The following is a 20,401-nucleotide window of genomic DNA, read 5'->3' as shown; positions in this document are numbered from 1 at the left end:
CAGTCTCTCTGCTTTCTCCCTTAAATTGTTATGTTCAGTACTTAGGTACATCCCAGATTGGATACTGGGTTACCCTTAATAGTCCCTAGTACTAAGGTACCTAGGGCATAGGTACCCCAGAGGTCCCCCATGGGCTGAAGCATGGATTATGCCACCAATGGGAGACCATTCAAAATGGAACTACAGGCCTGCCATTGCAGCCTGTGTATGCTGGTGCTGGCACCACTTACTAAAGTTATAGGTTTCCTATATCCGTGGTCACTACACTTAAAATCTATATGGCACCCCTATAGCAGGCCTTATGAATCCTGAAGGCAGGGTGCTTCGTTCTAAATGTGAGAGTGCCTCTGCATGAGCAGGACACCCCTACAGCCTACGGAGTCCATTATCCCGGGTTGTAAGTGAAATAGCCATATACCATATAGAGGGGCACCGCGTAATTACGCGATGACCAACTAGAAACTGGCTTCAACTAATCGTGTCATAAGTGGTAGGACATTTGGTGTCCCCGTGCATAGTCCAGTAAAAACCAGTCCTGGGAGCCGTTAGCTCCCGCTCTGGCGCAAAACTGGACAAAGGACATGGGAGTAACCTCCCCTGTCCAAACCCTCCCCTGGGAGGGTTCCCTGAATTGTACCAACCCTTTCTTTTGAGTACTTAAGGGCTTACCTGGGTGTAGATCCCTAGATTCATTGTGGGGCAAGATTCAGATCAGACACCTCTTCTTCCTCTACCGTCTGGGCACTCTGGACTTTGCAGGACTTCGTTTGGGCTCGACTTCATCTCCCTTCCAGTCTGCTGTATCGTCTGTGCCTGTGTATCATACAGGAACCTTCCAAGGCCTGTGGGCATCAAAGACACCTGAAGGAATCTCCCTTGAAGTGAAGGAGCCACTTCCCAGCATTTGCAGGCACTGCAACCAAGTCGACTGATCTGCTGATCCTGAGCTCCTCTGGACTCCGTAAGGTTCTGCAACACAGGTGGTAGTTCTTCACAGCTCCTGAGGCCTGTCCTGCCCTCTTACCAAGTTTGAGGCCTGTATCCCTTCTGAAGCTGCAATAACCGAACCCCTGTGCACTGCATCAACTTGCAGTTGCAAAGGCTTGTTGGCTTTCTTCCAAGAAAATCTTTGTGCTCCAAGTAGCCCCAACCTCATGCACCTTCAGTGACCAAAGTCTTTCTCCACATCGCATTGTTTGCACGGTGGCCTGCATCTTTTGGTGATTTGCTCGCGGTCCTCTCGCGACTCCAGTGCATCCGGCCTGTGGGTCCATTTGAGGGTCGCCTTTGTTCCTTTTGGATTGCTCGGGGTATGCTCTGACTCCCCGGATTGTGGTGAGTCCCCTGGACCTTGCTGGTCCCGACATTGCACCTTCTTCGACTAATGCATTGGTTACCTTTGCCTAGGCTTGTTGGTGTGATAGAGATCAGGGTGTATATAATATCCCTACTTCCACGGATAGAGTAATCCCACAGTTACACGCACATACATTCTTCATACACTAGGGCCCATTTCACTAACATACACTCAAATACTCTACCAGCAATAACCTGTGGAAGGAAAACTCCTAAACACCCTGCATCTATATCAAGGTCGATAAGATCTAGTTATTGTGATTGCCCTTAAACATAATCTAAACAATCTATACAATAATAATCAAAATATAATACTCAATGATTGACAAGAAATAATAACCAACACCATATTCAAAATTATATTGCTTTATCTAAAATTAGTCAAAGAAAATCAATCAGAATAAATCATTTTTCTCATAGTTACCTATTCTAGCTAAATGTCAGAACGGGTCAGGACAAGTCTCTCGGTAAAGTCTCTCAAGACGAAGTCCTCTCAGCAACGATCCTCACCAACGCAGATTCGGAACGCGGCAAAAGGCAAATGGCAAGTGGCAAAAACCCTCTCTAGGCTAACAATTCTTATAGTGAATTAAACAAAGGAAAGACACATTTTGTATTGACTTCTTCCGTCAAACCTCTGAGCAAAGCGAGAAGGAAAGGATGTAGTATCGCTACATTTGAAAATCTCCGCTCAGGAAAAATCACAAAATAAACATAATGGAACAGGAACCAAAAAATACAACTGTATCTTGTAGTTTCCACATCTCCTCGGCAATGAGATCATAGTTCAGAGTCTTTCTTTAAAGCTCCTTTGTTTCCCAAAGCTGCCAAGGACGTTTCATTTCATTTGGAGATCGCCCAAAACTGCTGCTGTCCTCACGGAAAGTTTTAACCAGGCAAAGCAAGGACTGTGGTCAGCTGACTTCAGGACCATATTCAGCAAGGCTCTCTCTCGTCACAATTTTCTACTCGAGGCCAGGCTCTACATGTCGGCCATCTTTACTTAGGCCAAAATAGGCCACAATAGACCATCTTAATTAAAAGAGACAAAAACAACGTTACCACAGCATAGTGATTGAACAGTGTTAACCCCACTAATACCCTTATGTGTATGTAATTATCTAGCTCTTGCAACATAGAAAAGCATTAATTCAAAAAGCGTTTTGTGCTTAAAAATAAACAGCACACAGCAATCTTTAAACATGTAAACACGCACATTATTATTAAACAGCACACTTATGCGTTCCCACGTGTAATTCTCTCTTGTTAAAACAAACGAGTTGATTAGTATAAACACTTACACAAGACAAATAATTAATAATTAATAATTAATATAACAAATAGACATGCCAGAGCTTCAAAACCCAGTTAATTTTCAAACTGAAAACTCTGCTCTAGCAATCCCCCCTTTGGTGATTTTATCACCAAATAAACCCAAAAAAAAAATTAGTGAAAATTTAGTCCCATTTTAGGAGAAATTGGAAATGTCTTTTTTTCCTTACACAACACTACACACCAGTCACTCTTTCATCATCCCTCTTTGTTTCTAAATAAACACTCTCCCTCAATTCTTCTAATTCAATTTCTTGTGGTTCTCTTTTCAACCTTTTGTTTTTCTTCTCTTTATTTAATTTCTTCTTCCCTCCCCTGTTTTTACAACACACACACACTAATCTCAGTATCAATAAAGCAACAATTATACAAGTTAAAGGAAACAATATTCTACCTATAATAGTACTACCTATTTTTGCAATAAAATCTTTAACAGCTATCACCTTATTAGCTATTTTAGTCCATAAACTCTCAGCTTCAAGTGGTACTAATTCTTCATGCAAATCAGTAATATTTTTGATATAGACCTTCAGGTCTTTGCTTTCGTCTGGAATGTAAGTGCAACAATGTTGAACTTTCAGCATTCCACAAACTCCACCCTCCTTGGCCAATAGAATATCAAGGGCAAGTCGATTTTGCATTGACATGGCACGTACGGCACTTAATTCCGTATTCACTAAAAGAAACCCTCCAGCGGTATTTGTCGATAAGCGATCCACCACTGTTGACAGTTTCCGAATTCCATAAGCATTTAAAGAAATTCCCACTGCTGGAATTAAAACCCCAAAAATATCACCCACTATTTCAGACCAGGTTTCTCTCTTGAAACGCATTAGTAAATTAATATGTTCTACATCTCTTATTTTATCTATATGGAAAATCTTTGGAAAGACCAGGCCCACATAACACGTGCCATACCAATGGTCAGGCAACTTGTAATAAGCCTTGTTCCCACAAACATAATACACTCCTGGGAAAACTGTATCTTCTCCACCTCTGAAACCCCAACCTGTTGCAATGAAGTATGTATCATGGCACTCACTAGTCCCAACAAAATATGTATCATATTGGGATTTCCTCCTTGTAATGCATAGCTTACCCTTCTGTGGTACATCTAGAGCTAAAGTTGGACTAGCCCCATTTCTCAATTCTTTTCCCATCTCAATGTCCCAAATTGTCTCACTTACTTTATATTTCCCTGCTTTCTCATGCATGTTCAATCTCCTTTCCTCTACCATATCCAGGAAAGCGTTCTCCTCTTCTTTCAGACTGCAAGTTAAATTATTCTTAAAAATGTAATCTAATGTTAATTCTTTCTCTTCAATAAAAATTTCACCAAAAGTGTTAGCTTCTTTAGCTGGATTCAGCTCTTTGTTCATTGGCAAATGCCCAAAAATACTATCTCTGTTAGACATCTTATAATCTATTTTCCCTAACAAATAGAAAACACTACTTAATATACTACATGAAATACCATATGTAGCTGGCAAATGATGATAAGTAACACCCTCTGAAACGGATGCAGGTAATTGCATACAAACGTAGCAATCCCTAACTTCCATTGTTTTCACATATTCGTATAACAACTTCGAAAAAACATTACTAGAAAAATTATTAATTGACCTATCTTTGTGTATGTAAGTATTACTAATTCTAGTCGGAACTACTTTTTGCGAATTCTTCTCTATATCTGTCATATTTTCTGTATGCATCTCAAATGTAACTTTAAAAGTAACTAATAAAACTAAAACTCCCCATAGTAGCATTAATAATCCAGTACAGCAGCAGCACATTCTACACCATCTTTTAAAGAAGGCACATCTACTTTGATTATCCTCTATGTTAGCCATTTTACTACTTTGACCTTGTCTTTTGACTTAGCCTCTACTACTCCACTACTGTAATTCTCAACTTTGGATTACTTCAGACAACTGAATTTCAGACTTTCTCCTTTCACTTTTTCTCCAAGTGATTTCTCAGTTCACTCAATTTGAATATTCATCAGTTTTCACTCCTTCTTCTTCAGCAACATCAAATTGTATCAGATCATCAACAACATCCTGTGCATCATCTGACTCTTCTCCAATGTCAGTCAGGATAACTTTTAAGATTCCAACAGATTCTTCTTTTTCCTCAACCACTTTTCTCAAGATCCCCTCCGGATTATCTCGAGTCACTGTTTCTTCTTCTCCTTCTTCAGACAGTGCCACATAAGACCATTCCGGTGATCTGTACTTTTGGTTGGGTCTTCTTATTCTTTTTATTTCCTCAGGTTCTCTTGATTCTTCTTGCTCCTTTCTTTTTACTTCATTTTGACTCGATACTTCATTCACTTGTTCAGCTTTTGATGTATTTGCTCTTATTACTCTGTATCTCAATCTCTTTACTCTGTTGTTAGGCCAACGATCTCCTTTTATCACCTTTTTCGGCCTAATTTCTTTATTATTTCTTTCTCCAATCCAAGTTCTCTTTCTCAGAACTCGACCCTCTGTTTGTTCATCCTCACTCTCATCCAATTCTGTTTCAAGTGCCTTCTGTTTTCGTTTTCTAGCAGTTTTCTTTTTCTCCACAGTTTCTTTCACCACTGTTTGAGACTTCCCTACTCCTGTCCCTCCTCGGGTCTCCGACACGCAATCTTCTTGCTGTCTACTTGTCCCTTCACCTAGCTTGTCAAGAATGTTCCCTACACCTCCTCGGGGGTCTTCCGCAATCTGTCCCTCTCTATCTTCTTCTGACCCTGCTTCTTCAGGTATAATCTCAAGTGGTTCTTCAGTCTCCTCCTCTTCTGATTCAGGAGTAATCTCTGTGGAATTGCTCTTTTCTTTTCTTTTTTCTTCACTGCTTTTTGAAATTTCAGGCTCTCTTACAGAATCTGATCTCCTTTCTGAGACTCCCAATGGTTCTCTTGAAGCTTTTTCTGCTTCTTTTCTCACTTGTTCTGTATCTTCATCATCACTGGAATCCGATTCTTCAAAGTACTCTTTACCAGTTCCCTCTTTTGGGTTTGGAACTCTCAGAGTAAGACTCGCATGTATCCAGTTTTTCACACCAGCACACTTCACTGCAGTTGTCTCGGCCTTCCCCACCTTGGAACTAAGCAATTTCTTCTTCTGTGCACCTTAATCCTCACCCAGTCTCCTGGACTCAGATCATGGGCTTGCTTCTTCTCAAGTGTGGTAGCTTCTTCTCCAACCTGGTGAAACACAGAATGAACTGCGTCAGCCAGGCCTTTACAGTAATCCAAAATCATGTCATCAGTTATTGTCATCAACTTATTGACAGGTACAAATGCATGGCGCATTGCACGTCCCATGATTATTTCGTGCGGACTTAAACCAGTAGTTCTATCTGGAGTAGATCTAATAGTCATTAGCACTAGAAGCAAGACGTCGGGCCATTTCATTCCAGTGGCTAAGCACATTTTACCAATCCTGTTCTTGATTGTGCCGTTTATCTGCTCAACCACACCAGACGCCTCTGGTCTGTATGCACAATGTAGCTTCTGCTGTATGCTTAATGCTTCACAAATCAAACTCATGAGTTCATTATAGAAATGTCCACCTCTATCAGACTCAATCGTTACTGGAAACCCGTACCTAGGAATCAACTCCCTTAACAGTAACTTTGCCACTGTTACTCCATCATTTCTCCTAGTCGGATAAGCTTCCACCCATCTTGAAAACAAACAAACTACCACTAGAACATACCTCAGTCTGTTCACTTGGGGCATTTCAATAAATCAATCTGCATTCTTGTAAAAGGACCTCCTTCTCTGCCTATTGTTCCCAGACTCACCACTGTCTTTTTCCCAGTGTTAAATTGCTGACAAATCAAACATCTTTGACAGATGCTCTCTGCAATTGTCCTGAACTTTGCATTGTACCAGGTCTGCTTGAACGACCTGATCATCGCATCCCTCCACAAATGTCCCTGGCCATGATACATTCTTGCCATTGACGACAAAATGGAGTTTGGCATTACTGGTCTGCCATCCCTATAGACCCAAACATGGTCTGTTTCTCTTGGAGCACATCCTGCCTTAATCCAATCTTTTTTCTCTTCCTCTCCTGCCTCATCCTGCAACTGTTTCACTTCATCCCATGTCTCTAAGACATTAGTAAACATCACAGAGCAAAAAGACATTTCACCCTCTCGTTCCCGATTAATAGACTGATTGTACTTCGCACAGTATTGAGCAATGTCATTGGCATAACGGTTTCCAACCGTTATAAAATCCTCTCCTTGTCCATGGGCAGCACACTTTACAACTGCTAACTCCTTAGGCAGCTGTATCGCCTCAAGTAATTTCCCAATCACTTCAGCATTCTTTATTGGAGTTCCACTCGATGTCAAGAAACCTCTTTGTAGCCAAAGCTGGCCAAAATCATGCACAACTCCAAATCCATACTGACTATCAGTCATCACAGTCGTCCTCAAATCTTTCCCAATTTCACAAGCTCTTGTCAATGCCACCAATTCAGCAACTTGTGCAGATTTCACTCCTTTCAATGGTGATGCTTCCATAACCTCTGAAACTTTGCACACCGCATATGCTGCACATAGCACACCATCATCATTTCTCAGGCATGAACCATCCACAAACAACACATGATCACTCTCATGCAAGGGAAGATCCCTTATGTCTGGTCTCGGTTTTGTACAGTAATCAAGCACATCCAAACAATCGTGATCATCTTCTGTTTTCACACCCATATTTTCACTATCCGGCAAAAGTGTCGCTGGATTCACATTTACACATCTCTCAAGAGTCACATTCGATGCTCCTAGAATCACTTTCTCATATTTAGTCAGCCGACTATGTGACATGTACTGAGTTCTGCTTCTTGTCAAAAGAATTGCCACATTGTGAGGTACGAATACCCTTACAGGATATCCCATTATGATTCCCTCACTCTGTTCCAGACTCCTGCATGTTGCAGCCACAGATTTCAGACAACCTGGTAAACCCACAGCTACAGGGTCAAGTGTCGATGAGAAGTACGCAATAGGCCTTCTCAGTAATCCATGCTTCTGAATTAACACTGAAAGTGCACATCCATTTCTCTCACTGCAGTACAATTCAAACTCCTTCTCGTAGTCAGGCATACCCAAAGCTGGAGCCTCACACATTCTATTTTTGAGCTCTTCAAATGCTGCCATTTGTTCTCCATCTAGTTCCAATGGGTCTGTCATCTCACTTTTTGTCAGTTTAATCAGTGGCTTTGCTATCAGCGAAAAATTAATTATCCACTGACGACAATAACCCACCATACCCAGGAACATTCTCACTTCCCTCTGGGTCTTTGGGGCTTTCATTTCCCTGATGATTCTGATTCTGTCATCAGTCACTTTTCTCAGACCTTTTTCAATATTGTGTCCAAGATAATGCACCTCTTTCTTGCAAAATTGCAATTTGGCTGGAGATACCTTTAACCCTCCATCTGCCAGATGATTCAGTAAAGCTATGGTATCTACTTCACAAGCTTCACGTGTCTTTGATGCCACAAGTAGGTCATCAATATATTGTACTAGTACTGAGTTTTCAGGCATGATCAAACTCTCCAACGATTTTTTCAACAACTGATTGAATATCGAAGGACTCTCTGTATACCCCTGTGGGATACGACACCATGCTAAAATACGCTGGCCAAACCTAAATGCAAAAATCGGCTGGCTGTCATGATGCAATGGAATTGAAAAGAACGCATGACACAAATCAATCACTGTATACCACTCAGCATCATGTGGAATCTGATACAGGATCACTGATGGATTTGGCACGATAGGACAACATGCCACCACAATTTGATTAACTTTTCTCAGATCCTGTACGATCCTAAATTTCCCATTAGGCTTCTTTAGCCCCATTATCGGTGAATTACACGGACTACTCAGTAGTTCTCTCAGGACTCCCTGCTGAATTATTTTCTCAATTATAGGAGTTATTCCTTCATTTATTTCTGGTGTCATTTTGTACTGAGGAATGTTAGGATATGTAATTCCCTCTTTCACTGCAATTTTCACTGGATCTACATTATTCATCAATCCCACATCCTCTCCAGTAAAATCCCAAACTGTCCTCTTCACTGTGTCCCTCAGCTCTCGAGGCAAATCCTCTGGATCAAACACAGCAAATGCACCAATTAACTCACTTTCCCTATTTTCTAGAGTCACTCGGTACAAAACATCCTCATCTAGTGTCTCAAAAGCTATTCCATCCGGTGTACAGAAAATTGTGCAGTTCATCTTGCACAACAGGTCCCTACCTAACAGGTTCACTGGACTCGTGTCACAGACAATAAATCTGTGCATGTCTGAAAATTTCCCTATCTGTACTCTTACTGGTTCCGTAAGACGTGTCCTGATTTGCGTATTGGCTACACCAACTACTTGGATTGCTTCATCCGAGAGAGGAAGATTTCTAACATCTGTTGACCTGACAGTTGATCTCGTCGCACCTGTGTCTACCAAAAAAGTAACACTCTCTTCATTTATTTTCCCATCTACAAATGGTCCTGCCTGGTCTATTTCTAGAGTTGCACCAAGTATGCACTCTTCCTCCTCTCTTCGGCACCGTCAATAATCACCCTCAGATTCACTCCCTTCATTCTTTAACAAGTACTGTTGTACCTGATTAGAACGCCTTGGTTTGTTTACCTGTTCATCATTGTAGAATCCTGAATCCTGATTATACTTTTGTGCTCCTCTATTCTGCGGCAAGGGCGGTTTTGGCTCTTGACTCTGCTGTCTCACAACTTTCTGCTGTTGCTGCTGTTGATTTTTCCCCTCGTTCTGCACCTGTTGATTCAAGGAGTTTCCCTCATTATTCACTAATGGTGGATTGGTACACTCAGATCCCCAATGTCCCAGTTGGCCACAGTTGTGACATGGGAACTTCTTTTTTGCTTCCTCAAGATTCCCCTTTTCTTTCCCTGCATATCTAGGTCTATTCCCTGCATTATTTCCTGGATTATTTGCCTGTTCCATCAACTGTGCTTCCTGTCTTTCCGCAACTTTCACTTGTGCCCACATTGCTTTCTCTTTCAGCTTTCTTTGTTTTGCTTCAATTTCATCACTGAAGTATTTCGCATGTCTCAAAATCTCATCTATTTTCTTACTCTGCCAATCCACTGTGTGCTCACGAATTCTCTCACCAATTTCAGGTCTCAGGCCATTTACAAATCTGTATACAAAATGACTCAAATCTTTGTCACCCAGGTGTTCATCTCCACTGAATTGTTTAAACGCCAGTATCAGCCTCTCGTAAAAAGCATGAACTGATTCTTTTGCTTCCTGTTGTGTTCTATCTATTTTTACCCAGTCTGTCTCTTTTGCAGGTACTTTACTCTTCAGGTATACCATCACCTGATCATACTTTCTCATTACCTCTGGATCTGGTGCTCCTGTTCCTGGATCTCTTGGATATTCCTCAGTAGGCCAACTCACAACTATTTTACACTCAGTCCACAAGTCTGCTGGAACAATTATATCAAACAGACTATTCAGGTCAATCCACAGCACTTTTGACAATTTCACAAACCTATCTACCTGCCTATACCACTCGACGGGCTTTTCTCTCAATCGAGGGAAATCATTCGTAAATGATAAAATATCCTGTCTGGTCCATGGAACATGTACATATCCTCCTCCAGGTATTTCTCTCATAGGATAATTATCCACTGGTTTCTCTTTTTCTCTCACTGGAAATGCTGAATAAGTTGTTCTATCTTCAGATTCCTCTCTTTTCTTATACCACCTATCCTTCCATTTTTCTACATCTCCCCATCTTCGCAATAACGCAACCATTTCTTTAATCTGTCCTGTTCTACCAGTTGCATTCAAATTTTCAATATCCTTTTCTGTAAAATCCATCCTGTAGGTTTTTTGCAAAGCTTTCACTTTATCAATGTCAACTCCCTGCTCATTCGCTATTGCTCTTAACCTGTCATGTGTATTTCTCGCTCTCCAGGTAATATTTTTGCACATGAACATTAATTCACCATCATGATGACTCTTAAGAATTTCTGTTGGCACTGTCCCTGTAACAAGCTCTTCTAATTCTACACGTAACCTAGCCACATCAATTGCTTGTGAATCTTTATCCTTTTTCTGAAGAACTTTCATCCAATCATTCAAATCTTCAGCTGTTATCGCAGTAGTTTTTCTCACTGGAACCACTCTCTTTTGCGGTTCTAAAATTGGCATCCCTGAACAACTAGCTTCACTAGCATCCAATATTTCACTACATGTGTCATGTCTGGATTGTCTCAGGTCACTACTTTCTGTCCTTTTTCCTGAATCTCCTGAAGGACCAACTGAACTTATCAAATTATTCCCAACATATGGAATCACCAAACCATTTTCACCTATTCTCTGCTTGTCAAACACAGGCATAACCGGACCTATGGTTACAGGCACCGTAACAGCTTCCAGATTCTTCGTTAACTACCTAATCTTTTTGGTCAGCTCTGTTGTAGTTCTGGCTAGTTCTTTTGCATTTTCGTCATCACTTCGATTCTCTCTCTCCCTGAAAGAATTACCACTTCTTGATTCAGATGTCACATTTTCTTTCTCAATAATACAAACTGTATCTCTTATCGGAGAAACAACTGGTGTACTCTCATCTGGTTCTGGTCTATATGGAGGTGGTCTTTTGTAAATCATGTCATTCAAGACCTCATCCTCATATTCATTAACTCCATATCTTCTCATTTCTGACTCAGGAACCCTCTCTGCTCCCCCTTCAACTGTTCTCATCGGATATAATCCCTCTGACATACTAGCATCTCGCCACCTTTTCATTCGATCATGATGAGTCTCACGATCATGTCTCCTCCCAAACATGTACCTGTACTGTCCTCCAGATCTCTGTTTTTCTCGCTCATGTACTTCCTCTTCCCATTCCACTAAAGCCTCAAACTGTGTAGGTCTTGGTTTCGGGTCTAGACATAACATCTTTTCCCGTAAATTTCTCAACACGGCCATGTTCTGGAAATGCTAGAACACCATCCTCTTTGGTATATCTAACCCAATTCTCCAACCATATACAGGTATGATACCCATATCTTGCAGCCATGTAGGATGCAGGTGTTTTCGTTGGAGGTAACAATTCACCCTCTCTCGTCTTAACATCTTTATCCTTACTAAACCACTTTTTAATTTTTCCAAAGAATGTTTTCTTCTTTTTCTCTTCTTGGTAATACATTTTAGCTTTTACCAAAACTTCTACTCTTTTCCCGTATTACAAATATACAATACGAATTTTCAACCAATAACAGCGCGACTCACACTAACGCACCAATCCTGGAGCGTCTACGTCACTAGAATAGCTCTTCCAATCCTTGCGCGGCTCACACCAACGCACCAATCCCAGCGCGAACACTATTCTGATCTATTATCCAATCAGAGCGCGGTCTTCCTGACGTCAGCAGTCGCTGCAGTCGCTTGTCTCCTGTCTCCTGTCACTCGTCTACCCCTCCTTTACAAAATCTTTTCAGTAGACTTCGTGTCAAAATTTCTACAAAATCTATTAGTTACAACATATAAACATCTCCATTGTCTGCTTCGCTAACCACAGAATAGTAAAGGAAATCTATTTCACAAGAACCATCAAACTTTCATACATCTCTTAACTGTTTCCTCCAGGACTTATCCAAAGAGTCTTACAATCAATTAAATGTATATGCATTCACGCACATTCATACAAGAAAATATAGTACATACACACAGAATCCTGCTTCCCGAGAACAGCGAACAATCTGCTCCACTACAGAATTATAACACACGTTAACCAAGCAGCTTACCCCTGCCCAGTTCCTCAAACAAGCTCAGAGAATACCTATTACTCCTCCCGCGATAAGCTTTAACGGTGAACCTTACGGATCCCTGAGACTTAAGACCAGAGTTTCACAGATAACCTTCACTACCATACACACTCCTTATATACCAGAAATATATTCTAATAGTAACATACAATAATGTCACTGATTCCGAACTCAGACAATGTGAATTTTCCTGCATACATACAGGACCAACAATCCCGTCTTTCTCGAGAGCAGCATATACTTCCCTCTGCCCTACTACGGAACTGCTACCAGCTTCCAAGTTCCAGAAGGACTACATATAACTCAACATGACAACTCCAACATATAGTATTAGTACATATACCAACATCAATAATCAATAATCAATATGTAATCTAATCAGATCAAGACAATCATCAATAACCATCCTACTCTGCTACCAGGAAATTGATAGAGATCAGGGTGTATATAATATCCCTACTTCCACGGATAGAGTAATCCCACAGTTACACGCACATACATTCTTCATACACTAGGGCCCATTTCACTAACATACACTCAAATACTCTACCAGCAATAACCTGTGGAAGGAAAACTCCTAAACACCCTGCATCTATATCAAGGTCGATAAGATCTAGTTATTGTGACTGCCCTTAAACATAATCTAAACAATCTATACAATAATAATCAAAATATAATACTCAATGATTGACAAGAAATAATAACCAACACCATATTCAAAATTATATTGCTTTATCTAAAATTAGTCAAAGAAAATCAATCAGAATAAATCATTTTTCTCATAGTTACCTATTCTAGCTAAATGTCAGAACGGGTCAGGACAAGTCTCTCGGTAAAGTCTCTCAAGACGAAGTCCTCTCAGCAACGATCCTCACCAACGCAGATTCGGAACGCGGCAAAAGGCAAATGGCAAGTGGCAAAAACCCTCTCTAGGCTAACAATTCTTATAGTGAATTAAACAAAGGAAAGACACATTTTGTATTGACTTCTTCCGTCAAACCTCTGAGCAAAGCGAGAAGGAAAGGATGTAGTATCGCTACATTTGAAAATCTCCGCTCAGGAAAAATCACAAAATAAACATAACGGAACAGGAACCAAAAAATACAACTGTATCTTGTAGTTTCCACATCTCCTCGGCAATGAGATCATAGTTTAGAGTCTTTCTTTAAAGCTCCTTTGTTTCCCAAAGCTGCCAAGGACGTTTCATTTCATTTGGAGATCGCCCAAAACTGCTGCTGTCCTCACGGAAAGTTTTAACCAGGCAAAGCAAGGACTGTGGTCAGCTGACTTCAGGACCATATTCAGCAAGGCTCTCTCTCGTCACAATTTTCTACTCGAGGCCAGGCTCTACATGTCGGCCATCTTTACTTAGGCCACAATAGGCCACAATAGACCATCTTAATTAAAAGAGACAAAAACAACGTTACCACAGCATAGTGATTGAACAGTGTTAACCCCACTAATACCCTTATGTGTATGTAATTATCTAGCTCTTGCAACATAGAAAAGCATTAATTCAAAAAGCGTTTTGTGCTTAAAAATAAACAGCACACAGCAATCTTTAAACATGTAAACACGCACATTATTATTAAACAGCACACTTATGCGTTCCCACGTGTAATTCTCTCTTGTTAAAACAAACGAGTTGATTAGTATAAACACTTACACAAGACAAATAATTAATAATTAATAATTAATAAATTAATATAACAAATAGACATGCCAGAGCTTCAAAACCCAGTTAATTTTCAAACTGAAAACTCTGCTCTAGCAGGTGCTCCCGCGGGCACTGACTCCTCAGCACTCAACATTCGACGTGGGACAGCTTGTGCACAGCTCTTGGTCTTTCTCAGCATGGCCTGGTCCTCACAGAGTCAAGGTCATCGTCATCTCTCCTGCAACAGCCAACATCGGAGGGCATTCATCTTCCAAGTCTCCTGGTCACTCCTGAGTGACATAGGCTCCGTCCCCTTTGCTTGCAGGTACCTCTCAACTAGAATCCACCATCGGATTCCACCAGATACTTTCTCCTTCTTTAGCAGCAGCACTTTCCTGAAGTCCTCCATTAGGGTTTGATGGCGGTTTCCGACACCCTGCTTCCCTGGTGTAGGTAACGTGGGCACTATGGTGTCCACAGGTTGGGTAGCTCTCTAACCTTCTGTCTTCCACTGGGTTTTCTTCAGGGTCCACTGCGAAGGGTCCTTAATCTTTAAAAATCCAACAGCGACTTACACGTGGACTTGTACGGAGCAGGCGGTTGTGTTCCCACACTGCACATGCTCTCTGTGCGGTTCCTAGTCACTCAACTTGGGTGGTTTCTTAGGTCCCCAGCACTTCTACGTCCTCTCGACATTGTTTTGACCTGAGTTGTGGTTCTTATGCCACTTTCTAAGTTGTCTGGTGGCTCAGTGGACTAATGCGTCTGCTGCAGGGGCCTGTGTTCGACCTCATGGTCACAGGTTCAAATCCCGGCGGGTCCACTCAGCCTTTCATCCATCTGAGGTCGATAAAATGAGTACCATTGAGTTGGGTAACAATAAACATCTGTTATTCAGCGCCAAGATACCCGTAGTGGTGAACGTGCGCTTTACAAATACACGTGTTATGTTATGTTCTAAGTATATGATTTGTTCCCCCCCTGGGGTCCACTGTGTATTCTGTGTTATTAATTGTGTTTCTATGCAAAGTATTGTGTGAATTTTGCATATCTACGGGTAGGAGATAATTCTATGTGTTAGGGAGTATTACATAATAAATACATATTTTTATAAATACCTTGTGTGATTCTTTTTCACTTGATCTATACTATAAGATTGCATTCCGGTAAATCAAGCTGCTTTATACTCCTTCTGGACTAAGCCTGAAGGCTGCTCTCCACAGCTACCACTTAGAAAGCTTTCTACGGTTGTCTAAGACCTCTTAAATGACCATAAGGGTTGTCGGGACTGGTTCAAGGTGCCCACTTACATATGTGGACATCATATACAAGGCCAGCTTCTCACACTTAACTTTTAAACTTTATAGTGAGTTACCTGCTTTACAAGTGATAAATATTAGAGACAGTTTTTTTAAATAATGCATCAAAAAGTAATGCAAATTTGGCAATCTGTTTTGCTCACTCTATACATTCAGATTAAATAAAATACCTACAAACATAATAAATAATAAGAATGTTCTGGCAGTCTTTCTCTAATGATGCTAGTATCATGACAAGTTTCTCCACTTAATTAATGAGCATAAAATGCCACTTCTGCAGACAGCGCTAAATCAACACTAATAGGTGGATTAATGCGCCATGGTATAATGAGACCCGTAGACAAGCTAAAGTAGATCTAATCTCTGCTGTAGAGGAAGATATCACTGGAGATATTACATAGAGAAGAAAAGCCTATAGCAAGTCGTAAACTGAGGCAAAAAAAAACTGGGAGGAAGAGAATTGACGTACCCTAGTTCAGGAATCTAGAGTGAAGGATTGCCAGTTATTCTGGCATCTATTTACTATAGGAACAGTTAATCTGGTCACAGGATTTCTTCATCCAGCTACAGATCTGGGAAGATCACTTCCGAAACTACTGAAAATATACTGGGGATGACTGGGAGTTCGATCAAAATTACATCATGGATGGGATGGTCTCTTCTCTTGAGCCAGTAGCAGGAGATCTAGTCATCTTAACTCTGGAAGAGATTATGTCCTCCAATTACAGGCCTATTAGTCTTATAGATTCTGCACAGAAAGTTTTCTGCAAATTAATTCTGGCTCATTTGAAATCCTGGATAGAGGAAAATAATATTCTGTCCCACTTGCAAGCTGGCTTCAGGGTATCCACAAGCAATATGGATCAGATGTTTCACTTCCTCCTCCTGCTTATATGGAAGGAGGTTACCATTAAAAAGGGACACCTGTATGTTGTGCTTGTGGATCTCAAATCGGCATTAGACTCCATCAATCGTGCTAAACTATGGGCTGCCCTTAGGGATCTTGGGCTTCCCAGTGGCCTACTCCAACTAATTGTGCTATTGCATCAAGATAATTATGCACAAGTCAGCTGGAGCTCTGGAGGAGAGTTATCCAAGAGTGTTAGTGTATTAAAAGAGGTAAGACAAGGTTGTGTACTGGCCCCAACCTTGTTTACTCCGTACATGAATGGGCTTATTAATGCCCTATATGATTGCTGGGTGGTCCTCCGAAACTAGCTGGTAGACTATCCCCTCCCTTCTTTTCGCAGACGACACACTGCTTATCTCCAAAACTCCAATGGATATTCAGAATGTTTTAAGCAGGTTTGTAACAGCATGTAATGACCGGGGGCTTGAAGTCAACTGTTCTAAAACCAAGTTTATGGTTTTTAGCCCACACAGATCTTTTAAAGGGAAATTGAAGATGGGTCCAAATATTTTAGAACAGGTTAAAGTTTTTGACTATCTGAGAGGCAGGCTAACTAGTAATTTGACATGGTCTTCCCAGATTCAAAAGAACACTTATATAATTCAGCATTTAGATAGTGCAATTGTCAAGAAACGTAATTGATCTGTGTTCTGGCCAATTTCCCCTGCAATTTAAATCCATCGGGCAAAAGGGCTGAGAGCTGCACTTTATGGTGCTGAACTGTGGGGCACGGATCATATGAAACAACTAGAAGTGATGGAAAACAAGATCAATTCTAAATCTACCAATAAATATACCACTACTCCAGGTACACCTATACATAGGGCTAAAGTCCATCTCACTCATTATGGTTCTGAAGGTCTTAATACTCTGGGTTAGACTGTGGACCAGTAATACCCAGATCTCAGTCAAGGAAGCTGTAGAGGAACTATTTACCCTTGAAAAACAAGTTGGGCGTATGGGTCGGTTTAAGGCGGTTAAGCAGTGGTTGTATAAATTGAGGTTGGGGGTCCTGTGGGAGGACCCAAAATCCATGACTGATAAAGTGCTTCCCCATTTTTAAAAAACTGATTTTGGGGCTATAGTGAGCTTGCATGTTTGAACAAGGCGGTAACAGGCACTTTAACTGATAGATTTCTAGATTTTAAAAATTGTTTTTATTTTGAAAATGTTATGGATGATATTGAACCTTCTCATGCATGTGCACTTTACATACAATTCAGGGTTGGGGTCTTGCCACTTCATGCTACGAAAAGTTTATGGAAAAATGCAACTGTATCTCCACTGTGTCCCTTGTGTAGCTTAAGCTCAGAATCAGTTGAACATTTCACGTTTATTTGTCTCCACTATGCGCACATTAGAAAAAGGTGGATATCTCTTGCATGCCACCACTTGCCTTCAAATGACCCGCAGATGCCTTACAGGTGTTTAGATCTGACACAACTAAATGGCTTGTGTTTCCAATAACAAGATATCTGCTTTATGCTTGGCGTATTAGGATTATGCAGTTCTCTATCATCTAGGAACCAATATGCATATTGACTGCTGTGAGGAGTGGTCCCTGTACCGACATCTGTAAAAAGGACTGTATTAGCTCCCACACAACTGGTGACTCCCCATGATGGAATTCATATGAATCCTTCCCGACTTTTCATTAATTGATTTTTAATCTGTTAAATGTTCCATATTCCATCTTCGTAATAAAGCTCGTAACTCTGTTGTTTTTATGATGTGCTTTTATCAACATTTTATGTTCATTTTCCCAAGTTTTTATGGTATAATCTGAGCTGTTTTGCTTTTTATGTGAATGATCATAAAATGATCGAATACATTTTTACCACTACTACTAATAGTAGTAGGCAGGCGATTCACAAATCATTCTGTGCACGAGTGCATTTATAGGTGTGCTTACACTTCCAGTGGCCTGTATTAACTACATTCCTCTTTGAACCTGTGTGCACATCACCGAAGGCGTGCATGACCATAGCAAATATATTTGTAGGGACTTACAAGGGGTATCTTAGCTCCATAGACAGATCAGACGTTATGTTATGTTACATACAGTTGATATAGCAGGACAGTTCACTCCTAGCAGGTGTGCAAAGTCAAACTTAAACAAGGAAACTGTGGAATTTGAAAATTGGTTCATTGGTAACCTTGAATGGCTTAAACCATCTTGGAAATGCCCCGTCATCAGGAGTAAAATAATATATTTCTGCTTCCTGACGGTATGTAATCCATACTCTACTGCTCATGCTGCAAAGTACCACTGCTCTGTAAAGAGAAAGTAAACAGACCCAAAAAGCATGTCTTTGTAGCAGAACTCCATCGCCATTCCACCAAATCACGTCTAACTGTATCTCCCCTTCACGTTTAGTATTTCTACTCTGTTCACAGGAAGTAAAAGGAACAAATAACCACTTCCTGCCCTTCCTACTAACACAACAAAATGCTGCGGACTCTGCTAGTTATCTAGCCTTCCCTTACATCTGCTGGCTTATTGCCAGCAATGTTGTCATGTGTTCTGCTACCCATCATTTAATGGAACGAATTCAACCACCAGCATCCCAGTACAGATGTGATGAAGCAAAGGCACATTAGATTCAAGTGACAAAGGACTGGTCATCTCTCATCACACAATAATCCTTAACTGGCTTGCTTCTTTACACCATCAACTCTGCGGTACCTTTACGGATGTCAATCCCAACCCTGTATTTACTGACCGCCTTTTCTAGGAAATGTGCAGTGGCACAAGTTGTGCAACATTCAGGAGAACTATAATAAGTACCAAGCTAATTTAACTATTTGGCAACGATTATCTCTCACAAGGAAAACTATTTTGCAGGCGTTGCAAATGGAAATTAACGCTCATCAAAGTATTTCCATGAACATTTTTCTGAAGAAATGATTCTTCCGCCATATTGTTTGCAGAACTTGTTCTTGTTCTACCATAGAGTCTCCATTGTTGCTGAAAGTGTATAATTAGCCAATGAAGGTAGTCTGATGGTTCAGTGGTCCCATACATTCACTAAAGCAGGGGTCACCAATGAGATGCTGCTACCTGGGTGCTAGTACACTGGAAGTAACTCCAACATTTACTAAAGCAGGGGTCTCCAATGGGAAGCTGGTACGTGGGTGCTGGCGCACTGGAAGTAGCTCCCTGAAGTGCATCCAACCTATTGAGAGGGCCTTTTAGAGTGTTAGAAATGGGGTCCCCTGCTGGCAGGGGTTTGCAGCCTGTCCACATAGGGACCTTCACTCTAGTGAGGGTAAGGGAGTCACAGAGCTAAGATAACCACTGCTCACCCCCTTGGTAACTTGGCACGAGCAGTCAGGCTTATCTCAGAGGCAATGGGTAAAGCATTTGTACATATTCATAGTAACACAGTGAAAACACTACAAACGGCGTCCAGACCAGTTTAGAAAAATAGTCAATATTTATCTGAAGAAAACAAGACCAAAACGACAAATACCCTTCATACATAAGTCAAGATATCGCTTTTAAAAATATTACTCTACAAATATAGCTCCTAGAAAACAATAGCTCCAACCGGGGCTATCTTGATGTCATGACAGCTACTAATCCAACAGTTCTGTGCCAAATATGAGAAGCGCGGGCCAGCTACGGAGTCACACGGACCCCCAGTAACAGTACTTTGAAAACGATGAAAACATAAATGTTGCACGGCTTCAGGGAGGTGAGGCCCCAGTTCATTACTGCAAGGCAGGGGAGGTGCAGCATTGGTTCCTTACTGTTGCAGGGGAAATGAGGCGGCATCGAATGTTATGGGTTGGATCCTTACAATGGTGCTGTGTTGAGGAGTTCAGGAGTTCACCCACTTCAGTTACCGAGTCCACAATGATTCGCTTGAGGTGCTGGCATTAACAGGCATCAGGGATGTGATGTAAGTCAGAGCAGTGCGTCATACTTTTTACAAGTGGTGCCCTTGTATCCATGCAGGCAGCGGCACGGTGTCGGTGCGAAGAACTGTCATCAGAGAGG

Source organism: Triturus cristatus, chromosome 8, assembly GCF_964204655.1.
Source record: "Triturus cristatus chromosome 8, aTriCri1.1, whole genome shotgun sequence".
NCBI lineage: Eukaryota > Metazoa > Chordata > Amphibia > Caudata > Salamandridae > Triturus > Triturus cristatus.
The sequence above is the reverse complement of the archived record's forward strand: the minus strand, read 5'-3'. Positions refer to the sequence as shown.